At 40.7% G+C, this 16204-nt stretch overlaps 1 protein-coding gene across 5 annotated transcripts in view; it reads right to left on the bottom strand.

Moving 5' to 3' along the window:
• The window catches only part of SPTBN1 (spectrin beta, non-erythrocytic 1), a 276406-nt gene that overhangs the window by 132591 nt on the left and 127611 nt on the right, over positions 1-16204 (bottom strand). The gene's annotated exons all lie outside the window — the stretch shown is intronic.

Raw genomic sequence — 16204 nt, forward strand, 5'->3', positions numbered from 1 at the left:
ATCTCCTATAGCTTGGTGTCCTACAGGTGCATCTACACCAGGCATGGTCAAACTTCGGCCCTCCAGGTGTTTTGGACTTCAACTCTCATAATTCCTAACAGCCGAACTTGCACATGCCTGATGTACACTGTAGATATCACTTTAACTGCCACAGTTCAATGCTATGGGATCCTGGGATCTGTAATTTTGTGAACCACCGACACTCTTTGGCAGACAAGGCTAAAGACCTTGTAAAAGTACCACTCCCATGATTGCAAAGCCCTGAATCATGGCTGTTAAAATGCTGTCAAACTGCATTAATTCTATTGTGTATACAAACCCTACAGCTCCCATCATAACTGACGGGAATAGGAGTTAACACACCAGCTGGCAAAGGCATTGTTTTAAAACTGTTTATCCACATTATTCATCCTGATTCATCCATTACCAGGTCACGGATGGGATGTTATTTTTCTGATTTTCAATTTGTAATATAGTAAAAGGTAAGTTGAAGAACTGACGTTGTCTGTAGACGCCTCCAAGGACATGTGGCCAGCATGAGTGTATGAAGTGCAGTTACCTTCCCACAGAAGTGGTATCTATTGATCTACTCACATTTGCATGTTTTTAAATTGCTAAGTTGGCAGAAGCTGGAGCTAACCGCAGGAGCTCACCCCACTCTCTAGATTCAAACAGGGGTGCTGATTCAGAAAATTGCTTTGGATAGACCACGTCAGCTCTAGCTTCTGATACAGAACATATGACATCCAGTAGTTGCCATCTGCTCACCCACAGGAAACCATATTTAATAAGCCTCGGCACTATAAGAGGGTTTGCGAGACCAGTCACTCTAGTTGCAACAGTGTAGTAATGGTGAGGCCGCGGACAATATTTTAGTTCTTGTGGACCAGTAGTGGTCCACGGACCGCAGTTTGGGAATCACTGCACTTAAGGGACCATGAGGGATGTATCTTCTTGCTCCATCTTCATTTTGTTATTTATAGATTCATTGACACCATAACTCAATGCTATTTTTTTTCGTGTCAGGAGCAACTTGAGACACTGCAAGTCACTTCTGGTGTGAGAGAATTGGCTGTCTGCAAGGACATTGCTCAGGGGACACCCAGATGTTTTGATGGTTTGCCATCCTGTGGGAGTCTTCTCTCATGGGGAGTTGGAGCTGACAGGGGGAGCTTATCTGCACTCTCCCCAGATTCGAACCTCCAAACTGTCAGTCTTCAGTCTTGACAGCACAAGGGTTTAACTTATTGCGCCACCAGGGGCTCCTATGCTATGGAATCATGGGAATTGTAGTTTGGTGCGGCACCAGCCCTATTTAGCAGAGAAAGCTAAAGGCTTTGTTAAAGCTAAAACTCCCTTTATTCCAAAGCACTGAGCCACGGAAGTGAAAACATTGTCAAACTTCATTAATTATACAGTGTAGACGCACCTTAACTTCCAAAATGGTTCAGGTAACACATAATGAGTTTTTTCAGAATTATCGGAAACCATCAGGAGCTTGCTTAGTCCTACCAATTGTTTTTGTACAGTGGATATGTTCCGATATATTCCAAAAGTAAACGTAATTATAAATGTAAATTGTTCTGCACACTTAGAAAAGGAGGAGGACAGTGAAAAGGAGACAACCTCTTACCCTTTTTGTTCCAACAATATTAGATGACTGCGCTCTTTTATGGAGGCAGAACTGTGCTAACATCCTATGCTGTAACTGAATAAGAGACATTTAATCCTTTCCAATTCAATTTTAAATGGGAGCCAAAGGGTAGCAAGGAAGGAGACAAAACCCCTTTTGAAGGAAGTACAGTAATTAAATCCCGGTGCCATAACCTTGTTCAGACTTGGCAGGGGGCAGAAGCAGGACAAAGGTTTGCCACTGATATACCTGAAATGCAGGCCACGAACATCGAGACAAGACACAGCAACCAACACAACAGACCGCTCAGTGTTGGGGGTAGAAGTGGGAAAGGCAAAAATTAGACAGCTTCGTGCAGGAAATGGCTTCTGCAAATCACACTGTAGCACTGTAATTTCGTCTTCCCTTGCATTCCTTCAGCTCCTTAAATTAAGATGCATTTTTAATGCAGTAGAGAGATAAATCTCGAGAGCCAATGTATAGTTAATGACAAAAATCTATTCTAAAAAATGAGTTGCAAAACCCACAAAATGGACTGCAAATCTGCATTTGTACACAAGTACAGTGAGACTATGAACACTGTTCATAGTATATTTTCAGTGCTGTTGGGTAAAAAAAATGCACCGAAAGGGTCTGGAATGGGAACAGAATGGAAAACCTGGAAAGCTGAAATGAAGTCTTTGGTCATGCAATATTTGGTTGCAAGTTGCATGTTGCTGCTGCTGCTGTTGTGCTGTTTTGTCAGTATGCATTCAAGGAAACCCACAACCCAGCAATGAAAATATCCATGCCATGTTGTTGTTCATTCGTTCAGTCGTCTCCGACTCTTCGTGACCTCATGGACCAGCCCACGCCAGAGCTCCCTGTCGGCCGTTACCACCCCCAGCTCCCTCAAGGTCAGTCCAGTCACTTCAAGGATGCCATCCATCCATCTTGCCCTTGGTCGGCCCCTCTTCCTTTTAGTTTCCACTTTCCCCAGCATAATTGTCTTCTCTAGGCTTTCCTGTCTCCTCATGATGTGGCCAAAGTACTTCAACTTTGTCTCTAGTATCTTTCCCTCCAGTGAGCTGTCGGGTTTTATTTCCTGGAGGATGGACTGGTTGGATCTTCTCGCAGTCCAAGGCACTCTCAGAACTTTCCTCCAACACCACAGCTCAAAAGCATCGATCTTCCTTCGCTCAGCCTTCCCTAAGGTCCAGCTCTCACATCCGTAGGTTACTACAGGGAATACCATGGCTTTGACTAGGCGGATCTTTGTTGCCAGTCTGATGTCTCTACTCTTTACTATTTTATCGAGATTGGACATTGCTCTCCTCCCAAGAAGTAAGCGTCTTCTGATTTCCTGGCCACAGTCTGCATCTGCAGTAATCTTTGCACTTAGAAATACAAAGTCTGTCACAGCCTCCACATTTTCTCCCTCTATTTTCCAGTTGTCAATCATTCTTGTTGCCATAATCTTGGTTTTTTTGACGTTTAGCTGCAACCCGGCTTTTGCGCTTTCTTCTTTCACCTTGATTAGAAGGCTCCTCAGCTCCTCCTCGCTTTCGGCCATCAGAGTGGTGTCATCTGCATATCTGAGGTTGTTAATGTTTCTTCCAGCAATTTTCACCCCAGCTTCGAATTCATCAAGCCCCGCACATCGCATGATGTGTTCTGCATACAAGTTAAAAAGGTTGGGTGAGAGGATGCAGCCTTGCCGTACGCCTTTCCCAATCTTGAACCAGTCTGTTGTTCCGTGGTCAGTTCTTACTGTTGCTACTTGGTCCTTGTACAGATTCCTCAGGAGAGAGACAAGGTGGCTTGGGATGCCCATACCACCAAGAACTTGCCACAATTTATTATGATCCACACAGTCAAAGGCTTTAGAATAGTCAATGAAGCAGAAGTAGATGTTTTTCTGAAACTCCCTGCCTTTCTCCATTATCCAGCGGATATTGGCTATCTGGTCTCTCGTTCCTCTACCTTTTCTAAACCCAGCTTGAACATCTGGCAACTCTCGCTCCATGTATTGCTGGAGTCTTCCTTGCAGGATCTTGAGCATTACCTTACTGGCATGAGAAATAAGGGCCACTGTACGGAAGTTTGAGCAGTCTTTCGCATTTCCCTTTTTTGGTATGGGGATATAAGTTGATTTTTTCCAGTCTGATGGCCATTCTTGTGTTTTCCATATTTGCTGGCAAATGGCATGCATCACCTTGACAGCATCATCTTTTAAGATTTTAAACAGTTCAGCTGGGATCCCGTCGTCTCCTGCTGCCTTGTTGTTAGCAATGCTTCTTAAGGCCCATTCAACCTCACTCCTCAGGATGTCTGGTTCTAATTCATTCACCACACCGTCAAAACTATCCTCAATATTATTATCCTTCCTATACAGATCTTCTGTATAGTCTCGCCACCTTCTCTTGATCTCTTCAGCTTCTGTTAGATCCCTGCCATCTTTGTTTCTTATCATACCAATTTTTGCCTGAAATTTACCTCCAAGGTTTCTAATTTTCTGGAAGAGGTCTCGTGTTCTTCCTATTCTGTTGTCTTCTTCCACTTCCATGCATTGCTTATTTAAAAATAGTTCCTTATCTCTTCTGGCTAACCTCTGGAATTGCGCATTTAACTGGGCATATCTCCCCTTACTATCACTGTTTCCTTTTGCTTTCCTCCTTTCTTGGGCTACTTCCAGTGTCTCAGCAGACAACCATTTTGCCTTCCATGCCATATCAATAACAAAATGAATTAAACACCTGCAAGCATTAATAGGAGCATAATATAGCAGTTCATTGATTCAGAATCTCAATTTAGGCAAACTTCAGGCCTTGGAAGAAAACAAAATCCTATTTTCATAATCCTCTTGTAAGTCAAAAGAAACTAGACTAAGAGATTTTTCCCCCTGAGTTCCAAAGACATGGCCTTAACACTACATTGGTCTATCTCAGTGTTTTTCAAACTATGCTCCTCCAGGTGTTTTGGACTTCAAGTCCAACAATTCCAACAGCTGGGTAGCTGGCTAGGATTTCTGGGAGATGAAATCCAAAACAACTGGAGTAACGGAGTTTGAGAAACACTGGTCTATCCAAACAATAGTCATGCTTCAAGGTTCCCAAAGCCACGTCTCTCCCAGAGAGCTCAACAGGACAAGATGTGGGAGAAGGCACATCCTAATATGTAGCTAACCGCGATACCTACAAAGGATATTCCCTTGGACTAACCATAGAAACACGAAACTCAAAATAACAGTGAGTCCTATTGAAATGAAAGATTTCTAGTGGAATTATACCATGAAATGCCTAAAAGTGAATACTTTTCTAGTATTTCTAGGTCCTCTAGTATGACTCTCTGTGGTCAAGTTCTAGTAGATGCACACTGTAGCACAGATGCAAATAAGTGAAGGTGCCAGTCCCACAGATATGGGAGTCATTAATGTAATTGTTATCCATTTTTGTCCTTTAGATATTTTGGAGACCAACCAACATGGTATTTTGGAGACCAACCAACATCGCCAATCAAAGATCCTGAGAGCTTAATTCCAAAACAGATCAAAGACCAAGAATCCACTAGCTCATAGCAAAAAATAAAAATAAAGATTTGTTCCCATAAAAAGGGGCCCACTAAAAAGTGGGTTAAACCTTTGTGCCAGCAGGAATGAAGACTGACAGGTCATAGGTTCGAATCCAGGGAGAGCACGGATGAGCTCCCTGTCAGCTCCAGCACCACATGCGGGGACATGAGTGGAGCTTCCCACAAGGATGGCAAAACATCAAAACATTTGGGCATTCCCAGATGGCCAATTCTCTCACACCAGAAGCGACTTGCAGTTTCTCAAGTCACTTTTAACATGAAAAAAAAATAGTTTCAAAAGTGAGTTGATCTTCCATCTTTGGTTTTTCCCTCATTAATTGAATGTTGCACCTTGCCTTCCAGCTGATAAAAGACAACTGAAGATGCCAAAATAGCTTCTGATTCTTTCACATATTTCAAATAAGTACAATAGAAGCCAACAACAGGTCCATGCAGGTAGGTAAATGTTTCCCCTTGACATTAAGTCTACTTGTGTCCAACTCTGAGGGATAGTGCTCATTTCCATTTCCAAGCCGAATAGCCGGCATTGTCCGTAGACACCCTCGAGGTCATGTGGACAGCATGACTGAATGGAGCACCATTACCTTCCTGCCGAAGCAGTACCTATTGATCTACTCACATTTGCATGTTTTCAAACTGCTAGGTTGGCAGAAGATGGGCCCAACAGTGGGCGCTCACCCCAGTCCCTGGATTCAAACTACAGCAGATGATTTGCTATTAAACTGAAGCATAACTAAGAACTCAGATGCTCACAGGTGGAGACCACACGATTTCCTCTGAATTAAATCTCCAAATTAGGTTCTCTAAGCCGCTGCTTCCTCGCACTGAATACCTCTTCTTCCAAGATTTAGTCACATCAGTATTTTACAATCACGTTCAATCTGTAACCTACTTTCAAAGAGTACTTAATTTCCAGCAACTTTACTCTATAAAAGGGATATGCATATAGAGTATAGGAGACACATGCTTAAGTGCTGGGGAGAGGAGAAGAAAGAGTACCCATGTTGCCAAAAGAAACGTTTCAAAATCCTTATTAGGGTAACACTTTTCATTGAGCCAACTGAAAGGGCATAACGTATTTTGGAGGCTTTCCAATTCCCAGGTTTCTTCATCAGGCAGGAGGTTCAGATGAACTGGGAAACGTGTGTGTGTGTGAATGGCTGAGATTTAAGCCATGAAGTCTGCATCTGGTTATAATCTTAAGAGAGAACAGCGGGGAATGGGATGCTATAGGAATTCCAATTCAGCCGTATAAAGAATGAAGATATCTTCAGGTATCTTGGATTCTCCTAAGGCAGTGTTTCTCAACCTGGGGGTCAAGATCTCTGGGGGGGGGGGGGGTCGTGAGGGGGATTTCTGAGGAGTTGCCAAAGAGCATTTGAAAACACATATTTCTGATGATCTTAGGAACCATTTTGGCAGAGAAGGCTGAAGATCTCTCCCCCTGTCCTTCTCTTCTTTTTCGGTGTTGGTGAACTACAACTCCCAGAATTCAAAAACAGCCTCCCCCAACCCCACCAGTACTCAATGTTGGCCATGTAGTTAGTGTGCCAAGTTTGGTGCAGATCCATTGTGGGCTGGGTTCAAGGTGCTCTTAAATTGTAGGTGAACTATAAATGACAGCAACTACAACTCTCAAATGCCAAGCTCTATTTTCACCAAACTCCATCAGTGTTCATATTTGGGCATATTGAATATTTGTGCTAAATTTGGTCCAGATCCATCATTGTTTGAGTCCATAGTGCTCTCTGGATGTAAGTGAACTACAACTCCAAAACTCAAGGTCACTTTATTTATTTACTTATTTACTGCATTTGTATGCCGCCTTTCTCAGCCTGTAGGCAATTCAAGGTGGTTAACAGGGCAAAATTCAATGCTTACAATGTCATAAATACAATTAAAAACATAACATATAATAAAAACTAAACAAACCAATAAAATATAAATTCATAGTGTCTCCTTGTTAAAAATATAGTCCGGACTCATTGTCAATGTCCACCAAACCCTTCCATTATTTTCTGTTGATCATGGGAGTTCTGTGTGCCAAGTTTGGTTCAATTCCATCACTGGTGGAGTTCAGAATGTTCTTTGATTGTAGGTTAACTAGAAATCCCAGCAGCTACAACTTCCAAATGTCAAAAACAATCCCCCCACCACAAATACCCAAGACGCCCCCCCCCCCCCCCACCAGCATTCAAATTTGGGCATATTGGGTATTTGTGCCAAATTTGGTCCAGGGAATGAAAATACATCCTGCACATCAGATATTTACATTAAGATTCATAACAATAGCAAAAATACAGTTATGAAGTAGCAACGAAAATAATTTTATGGTTGGAGGTCATCACAACATGAGGAACTGTATTAAGGGGTCGTGGTATTAGGAAGGCTGAGAAACACTGTCCTAATGTCTGCTAGTAAGACATTTCCCCTTCCCAGATATTTTCAAAAAAATAAATTCCAGCTGCTACTCCAGACCATCGCAATGCTTTTAACATGTTAACCGCACCAGTTGTTTTTCTCTTCTTTACAAAAGACAAGCAACAGGATTCTTATGCAATAAAAACTCAAGGTTAACAATCTAACCTTCTGCATGTATCCTCAGATGCAACCGCCACCAAGTTCAGTAAAGGGAATGCCAAAAACAGTGAAAGTATTGGCGAGACCCATTAAGATGTTTCTTCTAGTAACCAATTACTTGCACAGAGCTTTCAATGCATGAAACACTCTACAGCAAAGTAAAAAAGGACCATGCTTGAATGGACAGATTAAGCAAGCTTTTAAAAGGCTTGGAAATGTAACAAGGCTTTTTAAACTCCAATAGCTACTACTTCAGTAAGTCCAAGCACTCTAGTTCTTAGCTAGTCAGGAGAAAAATATGGTCTGAGCTGAGCCATGTGTCTTGTAAGGGCATTCATGGGACAACATAGAATCTGTTCACTACACGAATCCACCATGGATTTCACCATTACCTTCTTCACTAAAGTAGTCAGAGTGTGTATGTCTCCAAGTCATCTGATGACTTATGGTGTATTGGAGCACGCAAGGATATTGATATTGACAAGCTGGAATGATATTGACAAGCTAGAATGTGTCCAGAGGAGGGCGACTAAAATGATCAAGGGTCTGGAGAACAAGCCCTATGAGGAGCGGCTTAAGGAGATGGGCATGTTTGGCCTGAAGAAGAGAAGGCTAAGAGGAGATATGATAGCCATGTATAAATATGTGAGAGGAAGCCACAGTGAGGAGGGAGCAAGCTTGTTTTGTGCTTCCCTGGAGACTAGGACACAGAGCAATGGCTTCAAACTACAAGAAAGGAGATTCCATCTGAACATGAGGAAGAACTTCCTGACTGTGAGAGCCATTCAGCAGTGGAACTATCTGCCCTGGGGTGTGCTGAAGGCTCCTTCTTTGGAAGCTTTTAAACAGAGGCTGGATGGCCATCTGTCAGGGGTGCTTTGAATGCAATATTCCTGCTTCTTGGCAGGGGGTTGGACTGGATGGCCCATGAGGTCTCTTCCAACTCTTTGATTCTATGATTCTAGGACTCAGTGAGTGTGTGAACTGTAAAATAAGCTGCATGAAGTGGATTAGTCAGGCTATGCCCAGGGAGCAAGCTAAGCCTGGGACTTTTGGCTACTGATACATTTTACAGGTTTGAGCTATGCAGGTGCTCAGAGAGAGAAGACAAGAGAAGCAGAGGGTTTGGAGTGTACTCTTGCTTCATAAGTTGCTGGAGGAAGATGCTCCACATGGACATTAGAGTCGATGTAACTGATTACATGACTGTAAATATGTTGTTCTGATTTATGAAGAGTAAATTACTTGTTCTTTATTGTGGCTTATTATCTTTCCCTGGCAAAGCAGTGTGTGGAGTTATCAAACATGAACTACACTTTGTTTATTTGTCATGCCATATGGTGACCCCATGAATATCTTAGGCTTTCCTTGGGCAAGGTGGTTTTGCCATTTACTTCCTTTGAAGAATACCCTACTATGGCATCTGATATTCATGGACAATCTTCCATCCAAGCACTAACCAAGTCTAACTCTGCATAGCTTCCAAGATCTCAAATAGGATATATGCAGATCTATAACACTATGTAACAAAAATTGGAAAAAATGTTGTTCCTAGTTTTAAAGTGTCATTTCCTGTTTAATTGTGTCGTATTTATTTGAAGGTAGTTGTTACACTCCAGATCCATCATTTTGTGGTTGCTACAAACTATATTGAATTGAGACTTTATGACATAATCATTGAAAAACTATAGCAAAATGTGCTGCAGGATGTCTCGCAAAAGCAAAGTTTTTGCAGCTTCATAATATTTTTCCACGTTTTTATGATAGCACCATTTAGGAAATGGCATTTATAACCCAGGAACAAAAATCATGTTACATAGCGTAATTAACCACAGCATCAATTCTACTATAAGATACATGGGATCGAAATCACTGAATCATAGAATCAAAGAAAAAGAAGGGATCACAAGGGCCATCTAGTCCAACCTCCTACCATCCAGGAATATATAACCAAAGCACTCCTGAGATATGCCCATCCAGCCTCTTATACTCTCTTGTTGATGAAATGTAGAACTGCACTGTAAGTGCTTTGGAAAGCAGCTGTTATTCTGGAGATGACTTCCTTGGAGAGAGAGCATGATGTAGGCCATTTAGTCTATCTTTGAACATTAATATGAGCCACAAAAGCCCACTGCAGCACAGCTGCAATTCACAAAAGCAACATTTAGCCTTCCAACTGAACAATGAGCCAAACCCCAAATGGGCCATCGAAACTTAAATCAAAAGTTCAAGTCTGTCAAAATAACCCCCAAACTTGGCTTCTTCTGGACTATTCAAAATCAAGTTGAAATCTTCCTTTTTCCACAGATATGCTCCATTGCTGAGCTGTAATTCCACACCTCCTTTTCAAAGCTTAGAAAAGTTACTTTTTGGGAGTCAACACAGTACAGCCAGTTCTGAACTATATTCCAGAAAGAAATATATTCCCCTCAAGCTCAAAGTAGCACATCTTCTCTTTGCTTTCAAAACAATCATACAACACTTTACAATGTTGATGGTTCATGATCTCAGGATTCACAGCTGAGGCAGATTCTGGGATACATTCCCCAAAGCAAGGTTAAAACATCTGTCATGACTTGGAACACAAATCCTGCATAACTATGTTGACTAGAATAGGATTTGGGAATGATGGAAGGATGATCAACTGCAGTTATGTCGTGACCTGGTTACAAAAACACAGCTGTACTTTTTTTTTTTTGCATTGCCAAAATTCAGGATTTTAGTCTGAGCAACTTTCTAGAAACACTGAGAATATTACTTAAACAAACTAGACACTGAATTATCATGATGCAGGTGGACGGAATCAGAAGTCCAAAGTGAAGAGGGAAACATACACTCTAAACCGGGAATGAATGAGTGTGTCCTTCCATGGGTCTCACTACTGAACCACAATCACTACTTTGAACCACAATGTTTCACTACTGGCTAAGGATTGATGGGAATTGTAAGCAAAAACACTGGGAGAGCCACACTGGTCCACTCTTGTTTCAAGCAGCATGAGCCCAATGAAATTACACTACTGTTGCATCTATCTATCTATCTATCTATCTATCTATCTACCTACCTACCTACCTACCTATTTACTATCTATCCTACTATTCTGGAGCTCCCAGTGGTGCAGTGGGTTAACCCGCTGAGCTGTTGAACTTGCTGATTGGAAGGTCAGAGGTTTGAATCCGGGGAGCGGTGTGAGCTCCCACTGTTAGCCTCAGCTTCTGCCAACCTAGCAGTTTGAAAACATACAAATGTGAGTGGATCAATAGGTACCGCTCCAGTGGGAAGGTAATGGCACTCCATGCAGTCATACCAGCCAAATGACCTTTGAGGTGTCTACGGACAATGCTAGCTCTTCCGCTTAGAAATGGAGATGAGCACCAACCCTCAGAGTCAGACATGACTGGACTTAATGTCAGGGGAAAACCTTTACCTTTTATCCTAATGTTCTTCAGAAAAAGAGGAAAAGCACAGAAAAAGAATGTTTCTGGCACTTATTCTTATGAATGTATACTTGGAAGTGCATTTGTTTTCTATAGTTTCTAAGAACAGAGAAGTTGATGGATAAGATCAAATGAGATCGAGCAGATGGGGGAAATAAGATCCGGTGGCCCTTCCACACAGCCATATAACCCAGAATATAAAGGCAGAATAACCCACAATATCTGTGTTAAACTGGAAAATCTGAGTCCACACTACCATATGTCCCAGTTCAAAGCCGATAATGTGGGATTTTATTCAGTTGTGTGGAATGGGCCTAAGATTCCCACAGCTACAAGTACAAGAACAAGAATGTGTTGTTTTTGTGACTGCAAGTCACATTTATTTTATGGCAACCCTCTCCAAGAGTTTTCTTGACAAGATTTATTCAAAGGAGGCTTGCCATTTCAAAAAGTGAAATCTTGATTTTGCCATTGTATATAAGCAACACCATATTACCATACCATTTTACTACACCACTATATGCAATGGAATGTCAAGATCCAAGGATTTTTGCTTCAATGGAAGCAAATCTGAGTGGATACAAAGGGCCCGCAATACCAGGACTCCCAGAATGGAACCATAGCAGTTAAAGTGGAATAATAGTACCACAGTTCTATTGACCAGTGCTTCTCAACCTGTAGGTCCCCAGATGTTTTGGCCTTCATTTCCCAAAAATCCTAACAGCTGGTAAACTGGCTGGGATTACTGGGAGTTGTGGGCCAAAACACCTGGGGACCCACAGGTTGGGGACCACTGCTATAGTGTGAAGGGCTCCTGGACCTCTCTCTTTCTCCCTTTTTGCTGCTAACATAACATTGTAATCTGCCTAACTTCATCTAATACTGCTACTTGAAGCTTCTTGGCACAGAGACAGGGAAAGATACACTGGAAGAAGGAAGAAGCCATCGCTCTGCAGGAGAGACTGTTCTTTGCACGCAAAAGTCCCCCAGGTTCTATTTCTGGCATTTCCAGTTTTTTAAAAAAATAGATAACTACATGATAAAAATGCCTTTGAATCAAAGATTGCAGAATTTATGTTATAACTGTATTGTCGAAGGCTTTCATGGCCGGAATCACTGGGTTGTTGTAGGTTTTTCCGGGCTATATGGCCATGTTTTAGAGGCATTTTCTCCTGACGTTTTGCCTGCCTCTATGGCAAGCATCCTCAGAAGTACCTCTGAGGATGCTTGCCATAGAGGCAGGTGAAACGTCAGGAGAAAATGCCTCTAAAACATGGCCATATAACATGGAAAAACCTACAACAACCCTATGTTATAACTGACAATATAAGACATACCTCTATTCCCTCACACCGTTGCCCTAGAGCTTGGAGAAAAATGTTATTGCCATATATACTCAAGTATAAACCGAGTGTAAAAGTTTTTTATTGTTTTACTCTGTTATTATTATTGTTACTACATTTATTATTATTTTATTATTATTATATTTACATTTTTACACTATTATTATTACATTTATTCTTTTACTCTATTATTATTGTTATTATGACATTTATTATTTTACTTTATTATTACTGTTATTATTTCATTTACATTATTTTACTCTATTATTATTATTACATTTATATTATTTTACTCTATTATTATTACATTTATTCTTTTACTCTATTATTATTGTTATTATGACATTTAATATTTTACTCTAATTTTACTGTTATTATTTCATTTCCATTATTTTACTCTATTATTATTATTATTACATTTATTATTTTCAACTATTATTAATGAAAGGATACACAAGCATCTTTACATTGAAGGAGGTTAGAATAAAGGTTTGATCAGAGCTGGACAGTCTTATCTAAATTGCAGTTTTATGTAAATATTCAAAAACATTTAACCTACGGATGCCTCAATTAATATACTTTTATTGGTGTCTATTTTTATTTTGAAATTTACCAGTAGCTGCTGCTGCATTTCCCACCCTGGGCTTATGCTTGAGTCAATACATTTTCCCAGTTTTTTGTAGTAAAATTAGGTGACTCAGCTTATATCTGGGTTGGCTTATACTCGAGTATATACAGTAGTATGATTCTATAAATTATTTATTTATTTATTTATTTGCTTCATTTATATACCGCTTTTCTCAGCCCTTAGGCGACTCAAAGTGGTTAACAATAGCAAAATTCAATGCTCAACATCATAAAAACAGTTAAAAACAATTAAAACAATGACATAATAAACAATTAAACATTAATATAACATCTCATTAGCATCTCATAAGTAGAATCGAGATCCAATCTCATCATCCGTTGTTCCGCATTCCTATATTAATTACACTGCCTATTCAAATGCCTGCTCGAACAACCAGGTCTTCACTTTCCTCCGAAATGCTAATAGGGAGGGGGCCGATCTAATATCTGTAGGAAGGGCGTTCCACAGCCGAGGGGCCACCTCTGAGAAGGCCCTGTCTCTCGTCCCCACCAGACGTGCCTGTGTTGCAGGCGGGACCGAGAGCAGGGCCTCCCCAGATGATCATAATGTCCTAGCTGGTTCATAGGAGAAGATGCGGTCGGACAGGTAAGTTGGGCCAGAACCGTTTAGGGCTTTATAGGCTAATGGCAGCACTTTTAATTGAAGAAAGAATCACCCAGTGAAATAAACGACTTGTTTTGTTGGGAGAGGGCGGGGAACACCATTTTTGGCAGCCTCTAAGATACATCTAAAACAAGACATGCAGATGGGTTCAAGGCGTCTTTAAAAATCAATAGGTTTATTAAAGATGCCCACTCTCTGCTCTAGAAATTGGAACATTTTGACTTGGAATCTAAAAGAAAGAAGGAGTATTACAAATTAAACCAGGTTCCTTCCCCAGGAAGATGTCTCACATTTGGGAAACCCATACGGCTTAAATAATAATATAATAATAACACTTTATTTGTTTTCTGCCCTATCTCCCTAAAGGGACTCAGGGCAGATTCCAGCATATACAGAGACACAAAGTAAACATTCAGTGTATCAAAACAATGACACACAGACACATAGCTAAATATAAAGGCATTGTCCGTAGACACCTCCTGGTCATGTGGCTGGCATGACTGCATAGAACCTTCCCACCGAGACGGTACCTATTGATCTACTCACATTTGCATGTATTTGAACTGCTAGGTTGGCAGGAGCTGGGGCTAACAGCGGGAGCTCACCCTGTCTCGCGGTCAAATTCAAACCACCAACCTTCCAGTCAGCAAGTTCAGCAGCTCAATTGTTTAACCCTTTGCCCCTCAAGACCTGTTTCCAATCAGTACGAATTCGAAAAGGAAGGGCAGCCAGCAAAGAATGATTTTAGAAATCATAAAGGTTCATTGGTGGGAGAAACAAAACATTCAGGTAGAGAACTGGAGAGAAAAAGAAGGCCAAATAAACCACATTTAGGTATTTTGGAAAACCTTTGGATTGGTGGGAATACCAACCAAATCTTGAATTCAGTAACGCTACTTAGATAAATTCAAGTGAATTAATTGGGTTTATTTAATAGAGTTAACAGCAACTTTCATCACAATTTTGTCCGTATTTGCTCACAAGTGACTTTCCCCCAAACGTATCTTTTCTACATGCTCACAATTTCAGAACGAGATTTCTTATCTGATGGAACTGTTAACGGTTCCTGTAAAATCAAGCAGACGGATGGATTTATCTTGGAATCAAGTACATCTTTCCCACAGAAAAGCCAACATGTATCTATATAACTATCTGAACAGTCATCAAAACCAAGTCTGACACACCCTCGTCATCCAAAGCTATAATGATAGTTGCCAATTCTATCCTCTTTGTGCAATCCAACACCGTAATTATATGTTGCACAAATTGATAACAACTCTGCTCCACATTTTGAAAATTAATGCTACTTATGGTAATATTTAAATGTCTAATTCTGAACTCACGGGCCCATTTAATGAGCTAATATATCACCCAACTGTGCAAAGAGGGACATGAACCTTCTTCAAAGTATTTCTCAGCACTGTAGAAGTACAGTCAACCCTTCACATTTACAGATTTCCTTTTTGCAGATTTGATGACAGTATATACTCAAGTATAAGATGACCCAAATATAGTCAGCGGCACCTAATTTTACCACAAAAATCTTACTCGAGTATAAGCCAAGGGTGGGAAATGCAACAGCTACTGGTAAATCCCAAAATAAAAATAGATACCAATACAATTATATTAATTGAGGCATCAGTAGGCTAAATGTTTTTGAATCTACATAAATAAAAGTGTAATGTTCATTTGTGGGATTAACATAACTCAAAAACCACTGGACAAATTGACACCAATTTTGGACACAATACACCTATCAGGCCAATGAGTGACCATCACTTATAAAAACATTGAAAAACACAGCAGAAGAAACTTAAAAAGCCAAAAACCAAAAATTACATTACAACACATGCACAAAACCACATATATACACAAACACACACATATACACACACAAAACACATATACGCAGACTGGGCCACAGCACGTGGCAGGGGACGGCTAGTATTTACATAAAACTGTAATTTTAGATAAGACTGTCCATCTCTGATTAAACCTTTATTCTAACCTTCTTCAATGTAAGTGTGCTTATGCATCCTTCCAATAATAATAGAGTAAAATAATAAATGTAATAATAATAATAATAATAATAATATTTTTTATCGTGTCAGGAGCGACTTGAGAAACTGCAAGTCGCTTCTGGTGTGAGATAATTGGCTGTCTGCAAGGACGTTACCCAGAGAATGCCCGGATGATTTGATGTTTTATCATCCTTGTGGGAGGCTTCTCTCATGTCCCCCGCATGAGGAGCTGGAGTTGATAGAGGGAGCTCATCTGCCACTCCCCAGATTCGAACCTGCGACCTGTCGGTCTTCAGTCCTGCCGGCACAGGGCTTTAACCCACTGCGCCACTGGGGGCTCCATAATAATAATAATAATAATAATAATA

This window comes from Anolis sagrei, chromosome 1 (genome assembly GCF_037176765.1).
Source record: "Anolis sagrei isolate rAnoSag1 chromosome 1, rAnoSag1.mat, whole genome shotgun sequence".
Classification (NCBI taxonomy): Eukaryota; Metazoa; Chordata; class Lepidosauria; order Squamata; family Dactyloidae; genus Anolis; species Anolis sagrei.